Genomic DNA, 19105 nt, shown 5'->3' on the forward strand with positions numbered 1-19105 from the left:
TTCATATCTTGATCTTGATCAGAGTGGGTGGATATCACATGTCTGTGATATCTGTGAAAAACTCCTCCAGCTATACAGCTGTCACCTTATCAGAGAGGCCTTCCCTACCACTTTATTGGAAGTAGCATTTTGCCTCCTACCGTCCTGCTGCCCCGATCCTGCCTTATTTCTCTTCATAGTCATCATGACTACCAGTTAGTTGGCTCAGACTGCCACAACACAATGCCATAAACTAGGCGCCTTTTTTATTTTTTGAGACAAGGTCTGTCTCTATTGCTTAGGCTGGAGTACAGTGGCTCACTGCAACTTCTGCCTCCCAAGCCATCCTCCCACCTCAGTTCAGCCTCTCAAGTAGCTGGGACTACAGGCATACACCACCATGCCCGGCTCACTTTTGTACTTTTTGTAGAGATAGCATTTTGCCATGTTGCCCAGGCTGCTCTCAAACTCAGAAGCTCAAGTGATCTGCCCCCCAGACCCCCCAGGCCTTCCAAAGTGCTGGGATTACAGGCCTGAGCCACTGTTCGCAGCCAACTAGGGGGTTTAAACAACAGACACTTATGTTCTCACAGTTCTAGATGTTGGGAAGTACAAGATCAAGGTTCTGGCTGACTTGGTTTCTGGCAAGGGCTCTTTTCTTGGCTTGTGGGGGGACACCTTCTTGCTGTGTGCTCACATGACCTCTTCTCCATATGCTTGTGGGAGAGAGACAGCTCTCTGGTATTGCTTCTTATAAGGGCACTAATACTTATAAGGGATCAGGATCCCACCCTTAAGACCTTATTTTACCTTAATTACTTTTTTTTTTTTTTTTTTTTTGAGACAGAGTCTTGCTCTGTTGCCAGGTTGGAGTGCAGTGGCGTGATCTTGGCTCCCTGCAACCTCCACCTCCTGGGTTCAAGAGATTCTTTTGTCTCAGCCTCCCAAGTAGCTGGGACTACAGGTGTGTGCCACCATGCCTGGCTAATTTTTTAAATTTTTAGTAGAGACGGGGTTTCACCGTGTTAGCCAGGATGGTCTCGATCTCCTGACCTCGTGATCCGTCTGCCTCGGTCTCCCAAAGTGCTGGGATTACAGGCATGAGCCACTGCTCCCAGCCACCTTAATTACTTCTTTATAGGCCCTATCTCCACATCCAGTCATGTTGGGGGTTGGGGCTTCAACATATGAATCTTGGGGGCGGGAGGAACACAGATATTCATTTCATATCACCAACATACCAAGTATTTGGTTATTAACATGTTTCTTATCCATCTCCCCCAATTAGAGTGTGGTCTCCCTAAGAGAAGGGACTCCATTTAGGCCACTATGGCATCTCCTGCACCAATAATGGTGCCTGGCACATAGGAGATGCTCCATGAGTATTTGTTGAATGAATGAAAAAAAGAGGTGGGGTAGGGGTTGTGGCAGCCAAGTGCTACTAAAGCCCAACATCTAGAAAATGGGACTAGCACAATAGAAGTTAAAGACCATTATCCTTCTCATTAATATTTATTAATCCTAAGGGTATTTGGTATATCAACTAAAGTTTCTGCCTTTAAACAGTTTATATTCTAACAGAGGAAAGACTTAAGTGCATTTTGCTCTGTGTTGTATAGCATGTACTATGTTGGATCATCCCTCTTTTAAGGAAATTGTTTCTTAGTTTATCACTCTGTGATAAGCATCTTGAATATAGGAGTCAAAGTTTAGAACTTGGTTCTATTTCTGACTTCACCACTAATTTGCCGTAGGCTCTGCTGAATCCCTTTGCCTCTATCAACCTTGTCTTCCTCTACTGTGAAATAAAGTGTTGCGATTTGAATTAAGATCTTTGAGGTCAATTCTTTGCAGCTGGAAAATGTTACCGCTTGCCTAGTGTGTTGTTCCTGTTTCTAGCACTAGGGGGCAATACAAGCAGCACCTTGGAACACATTCTGCAATTCCTGCCATCAGGTTAGAGTTGATACAGAAAGATGATTGATCTCCGCTTTGGTTCTCCCACCTCTACTGTAAGCTCACAAATTTGAGTCTTCTACCAGACTAGTTAGAGACAGAAACTTTCATCAAAGGGAATAGGACTGGCTGGCCTATGAAATCTTGGATCCATCACTTTTGAGTCTGTTGTGGACTATGTATGTGGTTAGGGAGATGGCATGTGGCTAATACATTGTAAGTGACAAATGGACACCCCAAAGGAGGCAAACTGAGGTGTAGACTTAGATTTTGTTCAGAAGAGAAAAACGATTTAGTAATACCATCTTGCTATGATGTTGGACTGAGATGAGTATGTGGTTGGAAAGGCCATGGAGGCTGTGCATAGAGAGCAGGAGCCATGGCCTGAACCTTAGGAGACCTGCATTGAAGTCCCAGCTTGTCAAGTGAAGTGCTGTGTGACCCTGGGCAAGTTACTTCCCATATGAGAATCAACTTTCTACCTATACAAGTAGGAGGGACCTATACATAGCCAATACATACCCCATATACATTCCTACCTTGAAATAAGTTACATTCTAAAAGAGGAAAGACTTATGTGCATTTTGTTGTGTGTTTTATAGCATGTACTACGTTGGATCATTGCTTCTTTTAAGGAAATTGTTTCTTAATTTGTCACTTTGTGTTAAGTGTCTTGAATATGGGAGTCAAGAGACCAGGACAGGTATCTCTTACCAACCATAGGAGCCTTTCCTACCAAGTCCAGACACAGACACAGCTTCGGAGTCCTTTTTTTTTTTTTTTTTTTTTGAGACAGAGTGTCACTCTGTCGCCCAGGCTGGAGTGCAGTGGCGCGATCTTGGCTCACTGCAAGCTCCGCCTCCCGGGTTTGCGCCGTTCTCCTGCCTCAGCCTTCCGAGTAGCTGGGACTACAGGTGCCTGCCACCGCGCCCGGCTAATTTTTTGTATTTTTAGTAGAGGAGGGGGTTTCACCGTGTTAGCCAGGATGGTCTCGAACTCCTGACCTCGTGATCCGCCTACCTCGGCCTCCCAAAGTGCTGGGATTACAGGAGTGAGCCACCATGCCTGATCAATTTTTGTATTTTTAGTAGAGGTGGGGTTTCACCATGTTGGCCAGACTGGTCTCGAATTCCTGACCTCAAGTGATCGGCCCACCTCAGCCTCCCAGAGTGCTGAGATTACAGGCGTAAGCCACTACACCCAGCCCCGTTTTTTTTTTTTTTTTTTTTTTGAGACAGAGTCTCGCACTGTCCCCCAGGCTGGAGTGCAGTGGGGCGATCTCAGCTCACTGCAACCTCTGCCCCCTGGGTTCAAGCAATTCTCCTGCCTCAGCCTCCCAAGCAGCTGGGATTACAGATGCCTGCCACCATGCCCAGCTAATTTTTTTTGTGTATTTTTAGTCGAAATGGGGTTTCATTATATTGGCCAGGCTGGTCTCAAACTCCTGACCTCATAATGCGCCCGCCTCAGCCTCCCAAAGTTCTGGGATTATACACATGAGCCACCGCACCTGGCTTTTTTTTTTTTTTTTTTTAATCATGACCATCCTAGTGGGTGTGAAATAATATCTCACTGTGCATTTCCCTGACGACTAATAATGCAAAGAATCATTTAATGTACTTGTTGGCCATTGGTATACTATTTTTTTGGTATCCTCTCTTTTTTAAAATAAAAAATATTTGCAATACCAAAAGATATATAGGACAACACAACAAACATTTGTGTTCCCACCACATGACTTAAGAAATAAAACATCAGGCCGGGCGCGGTGGCTCAAGCCTGTAATCCCAGCACTTTGAGAGGCCGAGACGGGCGGATCACGAGGTCAGGAGATCCAGACCATCCTGGCTAACACGGTGAAACCCCGTCTCTACTAAAAAATACAAAAAAAAAACTAGCCGGGCGAGGTGGCGGGCGCCTGTAGTCCCAGCTACTCGGGAGGCTGAGGCAGGAGAATGGTCTAAACCCGGGAGGCGGAGCTTGCAGTGAGCTGAGATCCGGCCACTGCACCTCAGCCTGGGCGACAGAGCAAGACTCTGTCTCAAAAAAAAAAAAAAAAAAAAAAAAAAACATCGGCTGGGCACAGTGGCTCACACCTGTAATCCCAGCAGTTTGGGAGGCCTAGGTTGGTGAATCACTTGAGCTCACAAGTTTGAAACCAGCCTGGGCAACATGGTGAAACCTCGTCTGTATAAAAATACAAAAATTAGGCTGGGTGTGGTTGCTCACGCCTGTAATCCCAGCACTTTTAGAGGTGGACACGGGCGGATCATGAGGTCAGGAGTTCGAAACCAGCCTGACCAACGTGGTGAAATGCCAACTCTACTAAAAATACACAAATTAGCCGGGCATGCTGGCATGTGCCTGTAATCCCAGCTATTGGGAGGCTGAGGCAGGAAAATTGTTTGAACCCAGGAGGCAGAGGTTGCAGTGAGCCAAGATCGCGCCATTTCACTCCAGCCTGGGTGACAGAGCGAGACTCTGTCTCAAACAAACAAACAAACAAACAAAAATTAGCCGGGCATGGTGGTACACACCCATAGTCCCAGCTATCCGGGAGGCTGATGTGCCTCCCAAAGGTGGCTTGAGCCCAGGAGGTGGAGGTTGCAGTGAGCCTGGAAGGCAGAGGTTGCAGCACTGCACTCCAGCCTGGGCGACGGAGCCAGACCTTGTCTCAAAAAAAAGACCCCATCTCTAGAAAAAAAATTTTAAAAATTAGCCAGGTGTGTTGGCGCATGCCCATAGTCCTAGCTACTTGGGAGGCTGAGATGGGAGGATTGCTTTGGCCCCAGAAATTTGAGGTTGCATTACAGCTTGGGCAACACAACAAGACTCTGTCACAAAAAAAAAAAAAAAGAGAGCAAGGGAAAGAAGAAGGAAGGAAGGAAGGAAGGAAGGAAGGAAGGAAGGAAGGAAGGAAGGAAGGAAGGAAAGAGAAGGAAAAAAGAAAGGAAAGGAAAAAGAAAAGAAAGGAAAGGAAAAGTAAAGAAAAGAAAAACATCCTCAAACTGCAGAAAACCCCTGTGTGCTCTTCAATCACTTATTTTCCCCGCCCCCAAGTAAATACTAATCCTAAGCTTGATGTCTATTATTCTCATGTAATTTTTTCTACTTTCATTACATCCATACATATGGCCTAACAAGAAGTGGTATTGTTTTGCATGTTTGTACAGCTTATTTGTTTATTTATGTGAGACAGAGTGAGACTCTGTCACCCAGGCTGGAGGCAGTGGTTCGATCTTGACCCCCTGAAACCTCCATCTCCCAGGTTCAAGGGATTCTCATGTCTCAGCCTCCTAAGTACCTGGGACCACGGGCGCCTGCCACCACATCTGGTTAATTTTTGTATTTTTAGTAGAGATGAGGTTTCATCACGTTGCCCTGGCTGGTCTTGAACTCCTGGGCTCAAGCAATTCACCCACCTCGGCCTCCCAAAGTATTTGGATTACAGGCGAGAACCAGCATGGTTGGCTGACTTTAATCTTGAAGTTGATTTTTGTGTATGTTGTGATGCAGGAATCTTCCCCTGACACACACACTTTTTTTTTCTATGTGGATAACTACTTGTTCAATAATCAATGGCAGAGCCAGGCATGGTGGCACGTGCATGGTGGCACTCCAGCTACTCAAGAGGCCGAGGCAAGAAGATTCATTGAGCCTAGGAGTTCAGGGCTGCAGTGAGCCATGATCATACTACTGCACTCCAACCTGAGTGTCAGAGGGAGGCCCTGTCTCAAAAATAAATAAATAAGGCCGGGCGCGGTGGCTCAAGCCTGTAATCCCAGCACTTTGGGAGGCCGAGACGGGTGGATCACAAGGTCAGGAGATCGAGACCATCCTGGCTAACACGGTGAAACCCCATCTCTACTAAAAAATACAAAAAACTAGCCAGGCGAGGTGGCGGGCACCTGTAGTCTCAGCTACTCGGGAGGCTGAGGCAGGAGAATGGCCTGAACCCGGGAGGCAGAGCTTGCAGTGAGCCGAGATCTGGCCACTGCACTCCATCCTGGGCGACAGAGCGAGACTCCGTCTCAAAAAAATAAATAAATAAATAAATAAAAATAATAAATAAATAAATAAATACAATAAAAGGAGAAAAAGAAAAAAGAAAAAAAAAATCAATGGCAATTGATTAATATCATTTTCCTATTTAAAACCATCCTGCGGCTGTCCCGTCTTCTTGCCTTGGTCTGTTATGGTTGCACAAATTGCCCCGACCACCCTGCCCCTGCCAGCCCCCTGCCACCTCACCTCTCACTGCTCTCCTGTTCTCCAGCCACAAGTACCTTGACCTTCCTTCACTTCTTTTTTTTTTTTTTTTTTTTTTTGAGACGGAGTCTCCCTCTGTCGCCCAGGCTGGAGTGCAGTGGCCAGATCTCAGCTCACTGCAAGCTCCGCCTCCCGGGTTTATGCCATTCTCCTGCCTCAGCCTCCCGAGTAGCTGGGACTACAGGCGCCCGCCACCTCACCCGGCTAGTTTTTTGTATTTTTAATAGAGACAGGATTTCACCATGTTAGCCAGGATGGTCTCGATCTCCTGATCTCGTGATCAGCCTGTCTCGGCCTCCCAAAGTGCTGGGATTACAGGCGTAAGTCACCCCGCCGGGCCCCTTCCTTCACTTCTAAAGGGCTGGGCTCTCTACCCTTCACTGATTTTTTTTTTTTTTTTTTTGGAGAGGTAGCCTCACTGTCACCCAGGCTAGAGTGCAGTGATGCAATCTCGGCTCACTGCAACCTCCACCTCCCAGGTTCAAGCAATTCTCTGCCTCAGCCTCCTGAGTAGCTGTGATTATAAGCGCCCACCACACCTGGCTAATTTTTGTATTTTTAGTAGAGACAGGGTTTAGCCATCTTGGCCAGACTGATCTTGAACTCCTGACCTCAGGTGATCCACCAACCTCAGCCTCCCAAAGTGCTGGGATTATATGTATGAGTCACCGTGCCTGGACTACTGATTTTGTTTTCACTACCTAGCATGCCCATATTCTTCTGGTCTCAGTTGATACTAGTTGCAGTGGGTTGAAAGGTGGCCCTTCCAAAAGATATGTCTGCCTAGAATCTGTAAATGTGATCTCATTTGGGAAAAGTATGAAATTAGGCTGGGCATGGTGGCTCACGCCTGTAATCCTAGCACTTTGGGAGGCCAAGGCGGGTGGATCACTTGAGACCAGGAGTTTGAGACCAGCCTGGCCCACATGGTGAATCCGCATCTCTACTAAAAATACAAAAATTAGCTGGCCGTGGGGGTGCATGCCTGTAGTCCCAGCTACTTGGGAGGCTGAGGTGAGACAGTCACTTGAACCTGGGATGCAGAGGTTGCAGTGAGCAGGGATTGGGCCACTGTACTCCAGCCTGGGCAACAAGGCGAGACTCTGTCTTAAAATAAAAAAAGAAAAGAAAAAAAGAAAAGAAAAATGAAGTCAATGATCTCCAGATGAGATCCTCCTGGATGACCTGGGTGGAGTCTACATCCAATGACAAGTGTCCTCATAATAGAGACAGGAGGAAAAGACAGAGCAAAGGGGAATGTCATGTGAAGATGGAGGCAGAGATTGGAGTGATGCAGCCACAAGCCAAAGAACTCTGGCAGCCACCAGAAGCTGAAAAAGACAAGGAAGCATCCTCCCCTAGTCTTTGGAGGGAGGATGGCCCTGGTGACACCTTGATTTAGGACTTATGGCCTCCAGAACTGTGAAATGGAGACAGGGTCTCCCTATGTTGTGCAGGTTGATCTCGAAGTCCTGGGCTCAAGTGATCCTTCCATCACACCAGAGGATTACAGGTGTGAGCCTCTGTGCCTGGCCTCATTTCTGTTGTTTTAAGCCACCAAGTTTGTGGTAATTTGCTACAGCAGCCCTGGGAAAATACTAATAGGCAGGAAGCTGGAGTGGGGAACAGCAAAGTCAGGGGACAGGGCGGCGAGACTAGAGGCTGGAGAAGACCAGGCAGGTGGCAGGATGAGGCGTGCTCACCTCCCACACACACCAGGAGCAGGGCAGTCCTCTTACACATACACAGGTCCATTCCCCTAGGGCTAGGCAGATAGGGTCTCTACCTTCATTGATTTTCTTTAGAAAGAAGAAAGAAGAAAGAGAGTGATGGTGGTAAGGACAACAGGGCCCTGGGGTGCACACGGCTATGCTGTGGCTTGGAGAGAGGCAGACTCTTCTCAAAGAGAGGTTAAGGGCCTCTAGCTTTTGCTAGAGCATGGCTAGAAGCAAGGTGGTTAAGGTCAAGAGACCACGGTGCAGAGGCAGATGCCAGCAGGCTAAAGGACAATTCTGGAATGGAGCAGTGGGAGGGGTCCTGTGTCTTTGGGCTTCTTTGATCCCTGAGACACTTTGGACGGGACAGAGCCTTGGCCACCAACGGGGTCATGTCTGTTTAAACAAAATTTAACACGGGAGGTAAATCATTAACTCATTGAAGAAACAAACAGGAGTGCAGGCCATATCTCTAGCAACAGGACTCACAGGGATGTTAAGAACTCCTGAATATCAGAAGTGGCTGCCACTCATGGCTTCTGTAAGTGAGTGCAAGCATTTGGTGAGCACCTTCTATAAGCGAGTCTCTGTGCCAGGTGCTGTGGGAACAGATGCGTGAAGATGCTCAGAGTCTGTCTTGAGCTTGGAGCTGGGGGAATACCAGCTCACAGCCATTGTGAGCATGCCCATGCCTGTCTATCATCTCATGTAATTCTCATGCCTCTGAGGTAGGGCAAGGATTGCCTGCATTTCATAGTCAAGGAAACCCAAGCTCAGAGAGGGAGAGCAACTTGTCTCAGCCACACAGCTTGTCAGTGGTGGAGAAAAACAAACAGGAGCTGGCTTTTGCAAAAAGGGGAAGAAATTGTTAGGGTTCGAGGATGTGTTTAGGAACTTAAGGGCAGGAAGCACAGCTTCCTAAAAGACAGGAGCCAGGTCCAGCAAAGCCATCAGGAGGCAAGACAGCCACTGACCCTGTCTGGGACCATGGAGTCTCCCAATTCTACTTCTCACGGGAGATTTATTTTATTCTTCCCTCTATTTGGAGGTTAAGAGCAAGGGTTCTGGCATCAGATAGGGCTCCAGTCCTGCCTTCACCATTTATTACCTCTGTGACCTCAGGTAAGCCTACTTCCCCACCTACAAAACAGAGATACCACGATCCCCAGGTAAGGATCACAGGAGAAAACATGGGCAAAGCCATTGGTACAGTGCCTGGCACATAATAAATGCTCAATAAAACCCAAGTTGCTATTATCATTTCACTGGTAGGAAACAGCCTCCCCAGGCCTCCCAGCTCCACGAACACCCATCAACTCACTAGCACCCTCCTTCTGACTTCTTCAGCCAGAAGAAGCAACTATTGCAAGTTGGTATAGCAACTATACCAACTATAGCAAGGGAGAGAGGAGGGTCATTTCATTCAAACACAGTTTCAAGTATGTGTGGACTAGTTTAAAGAAAAGTAGAGGCCCGAGAAGTTGAGTAGACTAGTCAAAAGGTTTCTGTGACAGGAATTTAAACTGCAGGGTGTTGTGATCAACCTTTTCTGATTCCTCCATCATGAACACTTGGGGTATTGGGGGAGGGCAGTCAAGCTGAGGGAACAGCAGGATGAGGGCTCAGAGGTGGGAAAGGGCATGGTATGTTTGAGGGGGTGGTTTATCTATAGGCCATGGAAGGTGCAGAAGAGGCAGGAGGTATAGTTCGGGGCCCAATTAAGAAAAAGCCTTGAGGCCAGGCTCGGTGCCTCACGCCTGCAATTCCAGCACTTTAGGAAGCCAAGGTGGGAGGATGGCTTGAGGCCAGGAGTTCGAGAACAGCCTGGGCAACATAGCGAGATCTCCATCTCTACAAAAAGTAAAACAATTAACCAGACATGATGGCATGCTGAGATGGCAGTCCCAGGTACTTGGAAGGCTGAGGCAAGAGCATTGCTTGAGCCCAGGAGTTTGAGGCAGCAGTGAGCTATGATGGTGCCACTGCACTTCAGCCCGGATGACAGAGGGAGACCCTGCCAGGAAGGAAGGAAGGAAGGAAGGGAGGGAGGGAGAGGGAGAGAGAGAGGAAGGAAGGAAGGAAGGAAGGAAGGAAGGAAGGAAGGAAGGAAGGAAGGAAGGAAGGAAGGAAGGAAGGGAGGAAGGGAGGAAGGGAGGAAGGGAGGGAGGGAGGGAGGGAGGGAAAGGAAGGAAAGAAGGAAAGAAGGAAAGAAAGAAAGAAGGAGGGGCCGGGCGCGGTGGCTCAAGCCTGTAATCCCAGCACTTTGGGAGGCCGAGGCGGGCGGATCACAAGGTCAGGAGATCGAGACCACAGTGAAACCCCGTCTCTACTAAAAATACAAAAAATTAGCCGGGCGCGGTGGCGGGCGCCTGTAGTCCCAGCTACTCAGGAGGCTGAGGCAGGAGAATGGCGGGAACCCGGGAGGCGGAGCTCGCAGTGAGCCGAGATCGCACCACTGCACTCCAGCCTGGGCAACAGCGTGAGACTCCGTCTCAAAAAAAAAAAAAAAAAAAAAAAAAAAAAAAAAAAAAAAAAAAAGAAAGAAGGAAAGAAGGAAAGAAGGAAAGAAAGAAAAAGAAAGAGAGAGAGAAACAGAGAGAGAAAGCAAGCAAGCTGGCTGGCCACAGTGGCTCATGCCTGTAATCCCAGCACTTTGGGAGTCCGAGGCAGACGGATCACAAGGTCAGGAGATTGAGACCATCCTGGCTAACACGGGGAAACCCCGTCTCTACTAAAAGTACAAAAAATTAGCCGGGCATGGTAGCACGCACCTGTAGTCCCAGCTACTCGGGAGGCTGAGGCAGGAGAATGGCGTGAACCCGGGAGGCGGAGCTTGCAGTGAGCCAAGATCGCACCACTGCACTCCAGCCTGGGCGACAGAGACTCCGTCTCAAACAAACAAAAAACAGAAAGAAAGAAAGAAGGAAAGAAAAAAACAGGCCTTGAATGTCAGGATTTTATTTTATTTTGGTGTAGACTCAAGAGTCATTCATTCATTTAGCAAACATGTGTGGGAGGCATTATGCTGCATTCAACTGTATGGGAGGCATTTTGCCAGGGATTAATTACCTGCCTAAGCAAAAGGCATAGTCCTTGTCCTCAGGGAGTTAAATGGTCTAGTAGGAGGAAACAGGCACAAAAATGGATGAATGTTTTGCAGCATGATCCAAGCTCCAAGAGGGATCTGCTGAAGTGGGAGAACAGGGGGAGGAGCACCTGTCCACCAGCGGCTTGGGAGAGGGGCAGAGAAGACCTTAGAGGAAGCAACTACCCTGTCTATTTTTGCTTTTATGTGTTTTGCCTGACTACCATCCATTCCTTCTTTACTAAGTGGACACAGTCATCAGCCAAGCTTGGTCCACATAGTTTCAAGGTACTGACTCAGGTCCCCTGCTCCAGAGAAGGGCAGATGAGCCAAGTCTAGCCAATCAACAGAAGCTATCTCCCTGGCCATAGTGATTGGTTCAGAGAGGTGTACATAAATCAGGTGTGGCCAATGAGAGTCAACCCATGATTTGGGTGGCACTGAGGGGAAAGGAGCTCTCTTTTTACCAGGAGTGTTGACAACGTGGATTATCTGAGCCCGGAAGAGAGGGGCCGCCATGTAAGAAACCGAGAAAAGTGGCCGGGCGCGGTGGCTCACGCCTGTAATCCCAGCACTTTGGGAGGCCGAGGCGGGCGGATCACGAGGTCAGGAGATCGAGACCACGGTGAAACCCCGTCTCTACTAAAAATACAAAAAATTAGCCGGGCGCGGTTGTGGGCGCCTGTAGTCCCAGCTACTCGGGAGGCTGAGGCAGGTGAATGGCGTGAACCCGGGAGGCGGAGCTTGCAGTGAGCCGAGATCGCGCCACTGCACTCCAGCCTGGGCGACAGAGCGAGACTCCATCTCAAAAAAAAAAAAGAAAAAAAAAAGAAACCGAGAAAAGTGGCGTCACAGAGGAAAGCAGAGCAGCAAACTGGAGAGCAATGGCATCTGACAGTGTCTTTGAGCCCCTGGTCCCATTTGTGTCTGAACCCGAAATTATCTCTAGACCTCAGCTAGGCAGAGTGGCTCACGCCTGTAATCCCAGCACTTTGGGAGGCCAAGGCAGGTGGATCACTTGAGTCCAGGAGTTTGAGACCAGCCTGGGCAAGATGGCAAAATCCCTTCTCTACTAAAAGTTTTTTTTTTTTTTAATCATCTGGGCTTGGTGGCGCGTGCCTTTAGTCCCAGCTTCTCAGGAGGCTGAAGTGGGAGGATCGCTTGAAACCAGGAGGTTGGAGCTGCAGTGAGCTGAGATTGTGCCACTGCACTCCAGCCTGGGTGACAAATTGAGACCTTGTCTCAAAATATATATATATAAAATATATATACACAAATATACATGTATGTAGTTACTGTATTAGTCTGTTCTCATGCTGCTAAAGACATACCCAAGACTGCATAATTTATAAAGGAAAGAGGTTTAATTGACTCACAGTTCCACATGGCTGGGGAGGTCTCACAATCATGGCTGAAGGCGAATGAGGAGCAAAGGCACTTCTCACATGGCAGCAGACAAGAGAGCTTGTGCTGGGGAACTCCCCTTTATAAAACCATCAGATCTCGTGAGACGTATTTACTCTCAGGAGAACAGCAGGGAAAACATGCCCCCATGATTCAATTACCTCCTAACAGGTCCTTCCCACAACACGTGGGAATTATGGGAGCTACAATCCAAGATGAGATTTGGATGGAGACACAGCCAAACCTTATCAATATATTATCTCTGGACCTTGAAGTTATGCAAATCACTAAATTAGCTTTTTTTTTTTTTTTTTTTTGAGACAGGGTTTTGCTCTTGTTGCCCAGGCTGGAGTGCAATGGCACGATCTCAGCTCGCCGCAACCTCCACCTCCCAGGTTCAAGGGATTCTTCTGCCTCAGCCTCCCAAGTAGCTGGGATTACAGGCAGGTGCCACCACGCCTGGCTAATCTTGTCTTTTTAGTAGAGACAGGGTTTCTCCATGTCGATCAGGCTGGTCTTGAACTCCTGACCTAAGGTGATCCACCCGCCTCGGCCTCCCAAAGGGCTGGCATTACAGGTGTGAGCCATCTTTTTTTTTTTTTTTTTTTGAGACAGAGTCTCACTCTGTCGCCCAGGGGCAAGATCTCCATCTCGGCTGGCTTCAACCTCCGCCTCCTGGGTTCAAACGATTCTCGTGCCTCAGCTTCCTGAGTAGCTGGGACTACAAGCGCCCGATACCATGCCCAGCTAATTTTTGTATTTTTAGTAGAGATGGGGTTTCACCATGTTGCTCAGACTGATCTTGAACTCCTGACCTCAGATAATCCACCTGCCTTGTCCTCCCAAAGTGCTGGAATTACAGACTTGAGCCACCGCACCCGCCCTAAATTATCTTTTTTGCTAAGGCAATTTGAGAAGGCTTTCTGTCACTATAAGAGAAAGGGTTTTAATATGTTTGATCTCTTATTCCAGACTTCTGGTTTTCCTTTTTTTCTAAATAATTCTGATAAGTTTCTTCTATACCATCTCAGGGAAAAAACATATATATTTGTATACATATATATGGAGTTCATATATATATATATATATATATATATATATATATATAATTTCACTGTATTTTCAAGGACGTTCATTGCAGCAGTGTTTGTAGAAGCCAAAGAGTGGAAAAAATCTGCATCCACCAACAGAGAAGGAGTTATAGATAAATGAAGTTATAGCCTACATTTGCTTTAAAATAATGCAGAGGGGGAGAGAGGGAGACAGTATGGGGGAAAAGCTGAAGCAAGACTGGCCAGATTTTAATAATTAGTGAAACTGGGCTCATCCAGTTCCATTCACTCTTTTGAATATGTTTGAAATTTTCCAAGATAAAATTTTTAAAAATTTAAATTATGTTATATCCATTACCAGAATATTCTGCAACAGTGAAAAGTGAAACAGGGCCAGGCGCGGTGGCTCACGCCTGTAATTTTTGGTATTTTTAGTAGAGATGGGGTTTCACCATGTTGGCCAGGCTGGTCTCGAACTCCTAACCTCAGGGGATCCGCCTGCCTTGGCCTCTGAAAGTGCTGGGATTACAGGCGTGAGCCACCGCTCCCGGCTAGTTAATGAGTTTTAATAATATAATAAAGACCCATGATCCCACCATCCAGAATGAAAACTAGGACTTTGAAAATAACCTACAGGCCGGGTGCGGTGACTCACGCCTGTAATCCCAGCACTTTGGGAGGCTAAGGCAGGTGGATCACAAGGTCAGGAGATCGAGCCCATCCTGGCTAACACAGTGAAACTGTCTTTACTAAAAAAGAAAAAAAAGGCCGGGCGCGGTGGCTCACGCCTGTAATCCCAGCACTTTAGGAGGCCGAGGCGGGTGGATCACAAGGTCAGGAGATCGAGACCACGGTGAAACCCCGTCTCTACTAAAAATACAAAAAATTAGCCGGGCGCGGTTGTGGGCGCCTGTAGTCCCAGCTACTCGGGAGGCTGAGGCAGGAGAATGGCGTGAACCCGAGAGGCGGAGCTTGCAGTGAGCCGAGATCGCGCCACTGCACTCCAGCCTGGGCGACAGAGCGAGACTCCGTCTCAAAAAAAAAAAAAAAAAAGAAAAAAAAAATACAAAAAATTAGTCGGGCGTGGTGGCGGGCGCCTGTAGTCCCAGCTACTTGGGAGGCTATATATATATATATACATATATACCACACACATATCTCGATATATATATACACACACACACATACACGCTGTATATATGTATATAGTATATATACATATACTGCTGCACTGCTGCAAGCCAGTGCCCCAAATACACAAACGAAGAAGGCAATGTTGTGGGATATCTCTCTTCCACATCATGTCTGTGCTCAGTATTTAATTGTTGCCAGATAGCACCTGTGTATAAATGAGACCGTGTAGGAAGCTGGGCACCTCCATGCTGTGTACTTTTATTGATCTATTAGCTTATTGTAGGTTCTAGGTCTCGGTTTTCTGATCTCTAAGGTGTCTTTCAGCAACAAAACATGAGGCTTATTTGAATTCCATGTCACATTTGGAGATGACAGATTTGTCATCTTCTGTGTTGTGAGTTATTTCTTCCAAGTGCCCTCAATTGAAATGATAAGGAGGCTGTACATGATGGCTCAGGCATGTAATCCTGGCACTTTGGGAGGCTGAGGTGGGAGGATCACTTGAAGCCAGGAGTTTGACCAGCCTGGGCAACAATGCAAGATCCTGTCTCTACAAAAACAAAAACAAAAACAAAAACAGGCCACGCATGTTGACTCACGCCTATAATCCCAGCACATTGAGAGGCCGAGGCGGGTGAATCACTTGAGGTCAGGAGTTCAAGACCAACTTGGCCAACATGGTGAAACCCCATCCCTACTAAAAATACAAAAATTAGCTGGATGTGGTGGCGCACACCTGTAATCCCAGTTAATCAGGAGGCTGAGGCAGGAGAATTGCTTGAACCTGGGTCGCACCACTGCACTCCAGCCTAGGCAAAAGAGTGAGACTCTGTCTCAAAAACAAAACAAAAACAACAAAACAAAAGTTAACCAGGTGTGGTGGTGCATGTCGGTCGTTCTAATTACTCAGGAGGCTGAGGTGGGAGGATTGCTTGAGCCCAGAAATTTGGGGTTATAATGAGCTATGATCAATGCACTCCAGCCTGGGCAATACAGTGACACTGTTTCAGGAAAAGTAAAATAAAAATAACAATAAATGATAAGGAACTCTAGTCTGAGTATTTTTTCATTCATTCACTTAATTAATACATAGAGCACTTCTTTATTTTAGGTTTCTGGCTTTGGAATCCTTTTCATTTTCCTTGATTTGCAAAAGATTTTCTGAGAGGTACATACCAGAGATTGAAAAGTGAAACTACGTTTGGTTCAACCGCTTTTAGAAAGTTTGGGTTTCTTGATCCACCTCAATCTCAGTTTCTTTGGTTTGTTGGTGCATATGTTGTATGTGAGTGTCTACCTCTTATCGCTGCTGCTAGTCACTGAACTAGTCAGCTTTACTGCTGCATTTGTCAGGAGTCTTTAGTTACAGGGATGGATCCAAGTGCTAAATGGATGCAACCAGTACCCTTCCTCTTCTTATTTATCTCGTCTCAGCTTGTCTCTGCTCCTTTTTCCTGCAGCAGCAACAGCAGCGATAGCAGCATTTTCTACGCAGTTGAGGAAAAAAGTCACAGTTTAAGTTTACATAATCCTTACAGTTTGAGACGCCAGAGGAGAAGAAAGATATCTCTCCCAAATTGCCATAGATCGTATTTCAGGGAAGATTCTTTTTTTTTTTTTTTTTTTTGAGACTGAGTCTGGCTCTGTCGCCCAGGCTGGAGTGCAGTGGCCGGATCTCAGCTCACTGCAAGCTCCGCCTCCCGGGTTTACGCCATTCTCCTGCCTCAGCCTCCGGAGTAGCTGGGACCACAGGCGCCCGCCACCTCGCCCGGCTAGTTTTTTGTATTTTTTAGTAGAGACGGGGTTTCACCGTGTTAGCCAGGATGGTCTCGATCTCCTGACCTCGTGATCCGCCCGTCTCGGCCTCCCAAAGTGCTGGGATTACAGGCTTGAGCCACCGCGCCCGGCCTGTATTTTTTTAGTAGAGACGGGGTTTCACCGTGTTAGCCAGGATGGTCTCGATCTCCTGACCTTGTGATCCGCCCGTCTCAGCCTCCCAAAGTGCTGGGATTACAGGCTTGAGCCACCAAGCCCGGCTATTTCAGGGAAGATTCTAATTGGTCCTACCTTGGTCACATGCCCACTTCTGAACCAATGCTTGTAGTTAGGGGAGTGCAGTGCTTTGATTGGCTAGTCTGAGTCACATGCCCACTTATGTTGGGATGCTGAGCTCTGTGATTGACAGCCCCCCAGAGATAGCATGGGCTAGGAAGGCATGATACCCTAGGAAGGGATGTTGAGTCAGTAATTCCTGTTCATTACTACCTCCCTGCAAGCTGATGTTGTTTCCCACTCACAGTGAATGGACTGTGTATTCTCACCCAAACTATCTTCTTTCCTGTTAACTCACCTCTGTGGTAAGCTCTCCTGTCTGATACTGTTTGACATAAATAATTGGCCTTTATTTCTTTCTGATGTTTTCTCCCAAGCCTTTTTTCTTTATCTTCAAATAGAGATATGATCAGTGTAAAAGCAACCTGACTTCCCTATCTTTTGAAGGTCTAATGATCCCTCATCCATCATCAGCTTTTCTTGGCCAAGTAGGCATATGATTACATTTCCACTTCAATTAAATGCTGCACCCTGAAGACAGATGCCTCTTGTGGTCAAGGGTGCTGCCCACGAATACAACTGTGTCCTATATATAGTGCAGTATTTATACTTCTGAGGTCCTGGAACTTCTTCCTTTTCCTCACCTTAATAGCTTAGAAGTGATCATTTTACCACTTGGTCCAATCAGTGTCTACTTTGTCTAATTTCTCTTCTGTGTCTCTTGAGTAAAAAATGGCCTATAGATGTATTCATTTAGCTCCACAGCAACACTAATCTATAAAAATCTATCACGAACATTTAGGCCAGGCACGGTGGCTCACACATGTAATCCTAGCTCTTTGAGAGGCCAAGGCGGGTGGATCACCTGAGGTCAGGAGTTCGAGACCAGTCTGGCCAACATGGCGAAACCCCATCTCTACTAAACATACAAAAATTAGTCAGACGTGGTGGCGTGCACCTGTAATCCCAGCTACCCAGGAGGCTGAGGCAGGAGAATCGCTGGAACCCAGGAGGCAGAGGCTGCAGTGAGCCAAGATTGTGCCACCGCACTCCAGCATGGGCAACAGAGCAAGACTCTGTCTCAGAAAGAAAAACAGAAAATCTATTGCGAACATTTAAAAACTAGGAGATGCTACAAACAAATAAGAATTTTTACTTCTTTTGAACAAATCAGAAGATCTGTGCATCTTGGTTCCACATTCCCCATAGCAGTGACACGCTGGAGTGGCCCTCTGGACTGGCCATGCATTCCCCAGGCCACCACTCCCAAGGGTGTTCCCATTTGAAACACTGTTGTCATTTACCATCTCATTTGCTGGTTATTTTTGCTTACATTTGGCCCACTTCACTCAGTCACATTCCCTGCCTGGCCCCTGGAGCACTCTTGGAGTTTGTGACTCCCGGTTGGGCAGCCATTGCAAATCAGGGGCAGGTTGAAGCAAGGTTTAAACTACTGATGAGTTGGGGCCTAGATTGGCTTTCTGCCTCAAGGCTCAAAGTAGACATAGATTGATGGCATACTTCAAAGGCCAAAGAGATACTTCTAAGAGTTTTGAAAGAACTGCCGCTACTTGTCTATATAACATCTATTGTGCCTTTCAAGAGAATTATATGATGTTTAAATACAATAAACGAAAGTTTCCAGAAATAGATATAAATACTTTGGAAGAATGCTAGCATGTCGTACATCTGGATCACCTGAAAGAAGCAACATAAGGTTCAAAGTCTTAAAATTATTTTGTAAAATGTTAATGTGTACTTATATATATATATATATATATATATATTTTTTTTTTTTTTTTTTTTTTTTTTTGAGACGGAGTCTTGCTCTGTCGCCCAGGCTGGAGTGCAGTGGCCGGATCTCAGCTCACTGCAAGGTCTGCCTCCCGGGTTCACGCCATTCTCCTGCCTCAGCCTCCCAAGTAGCTGGGACTACAGGCGCCCGCCACCTCGCCCGGCTAGTGTTTTGTATTTTTTTTTAGTAGAGACAGGGTTTCACCAGGTTAGCCAGGATGGTCTCGATCTCCTGACCTTGCGATCCGCCCATCTCGGCCTCCCAAAGTGCTGGGATTACAGGCTTGAGCCACCGCGCCTGGCCATGTGTACTTATATTTTATTAAAATCTTTTATTGACTTCTTTATCTGTCCCATATAGTAATAAATGTTTCCGGATGGAAGGAAGAAATGGAAAAAGAAAGGAACTACTTGAATACAGAGACTAGTTAATCCATTTTTTTAATTTAGTTTTTTTGTTGTTTTTTCTTGAGATGGAGTCTTGTTCAGTCGCGCAGGCTGGAGTGCATTTGCATGATCTCAGCTCACTGCAACCTCTGCCTTCCAGGCAATTCTCCTGCCTTGGCTACCTGAGTAGCTGGGACTACAGGCACATGCCACTACGCCTGGCTAATTTTTTAATTTTTTAAGTAGAGATGGGGTTTTAGCATGTTGCCCAGGCGGGG

The sequence above is a fragment of the Macaca nemestrina genome, chromosome 15 (genome assembly GCF_043159975.1).
Source record: "Macaca nemestrina isolate mMacNem1 chromosome 15, mMacNem.hap1, whole genome shotgun sequence".
Taxonomy (NCBI): domain Eukaryota; kingdom Metazoa; phylum Chordata; class Mammalia; order Primates; family Cercopithecidae; genus Macaca; species Macaca nemestrina.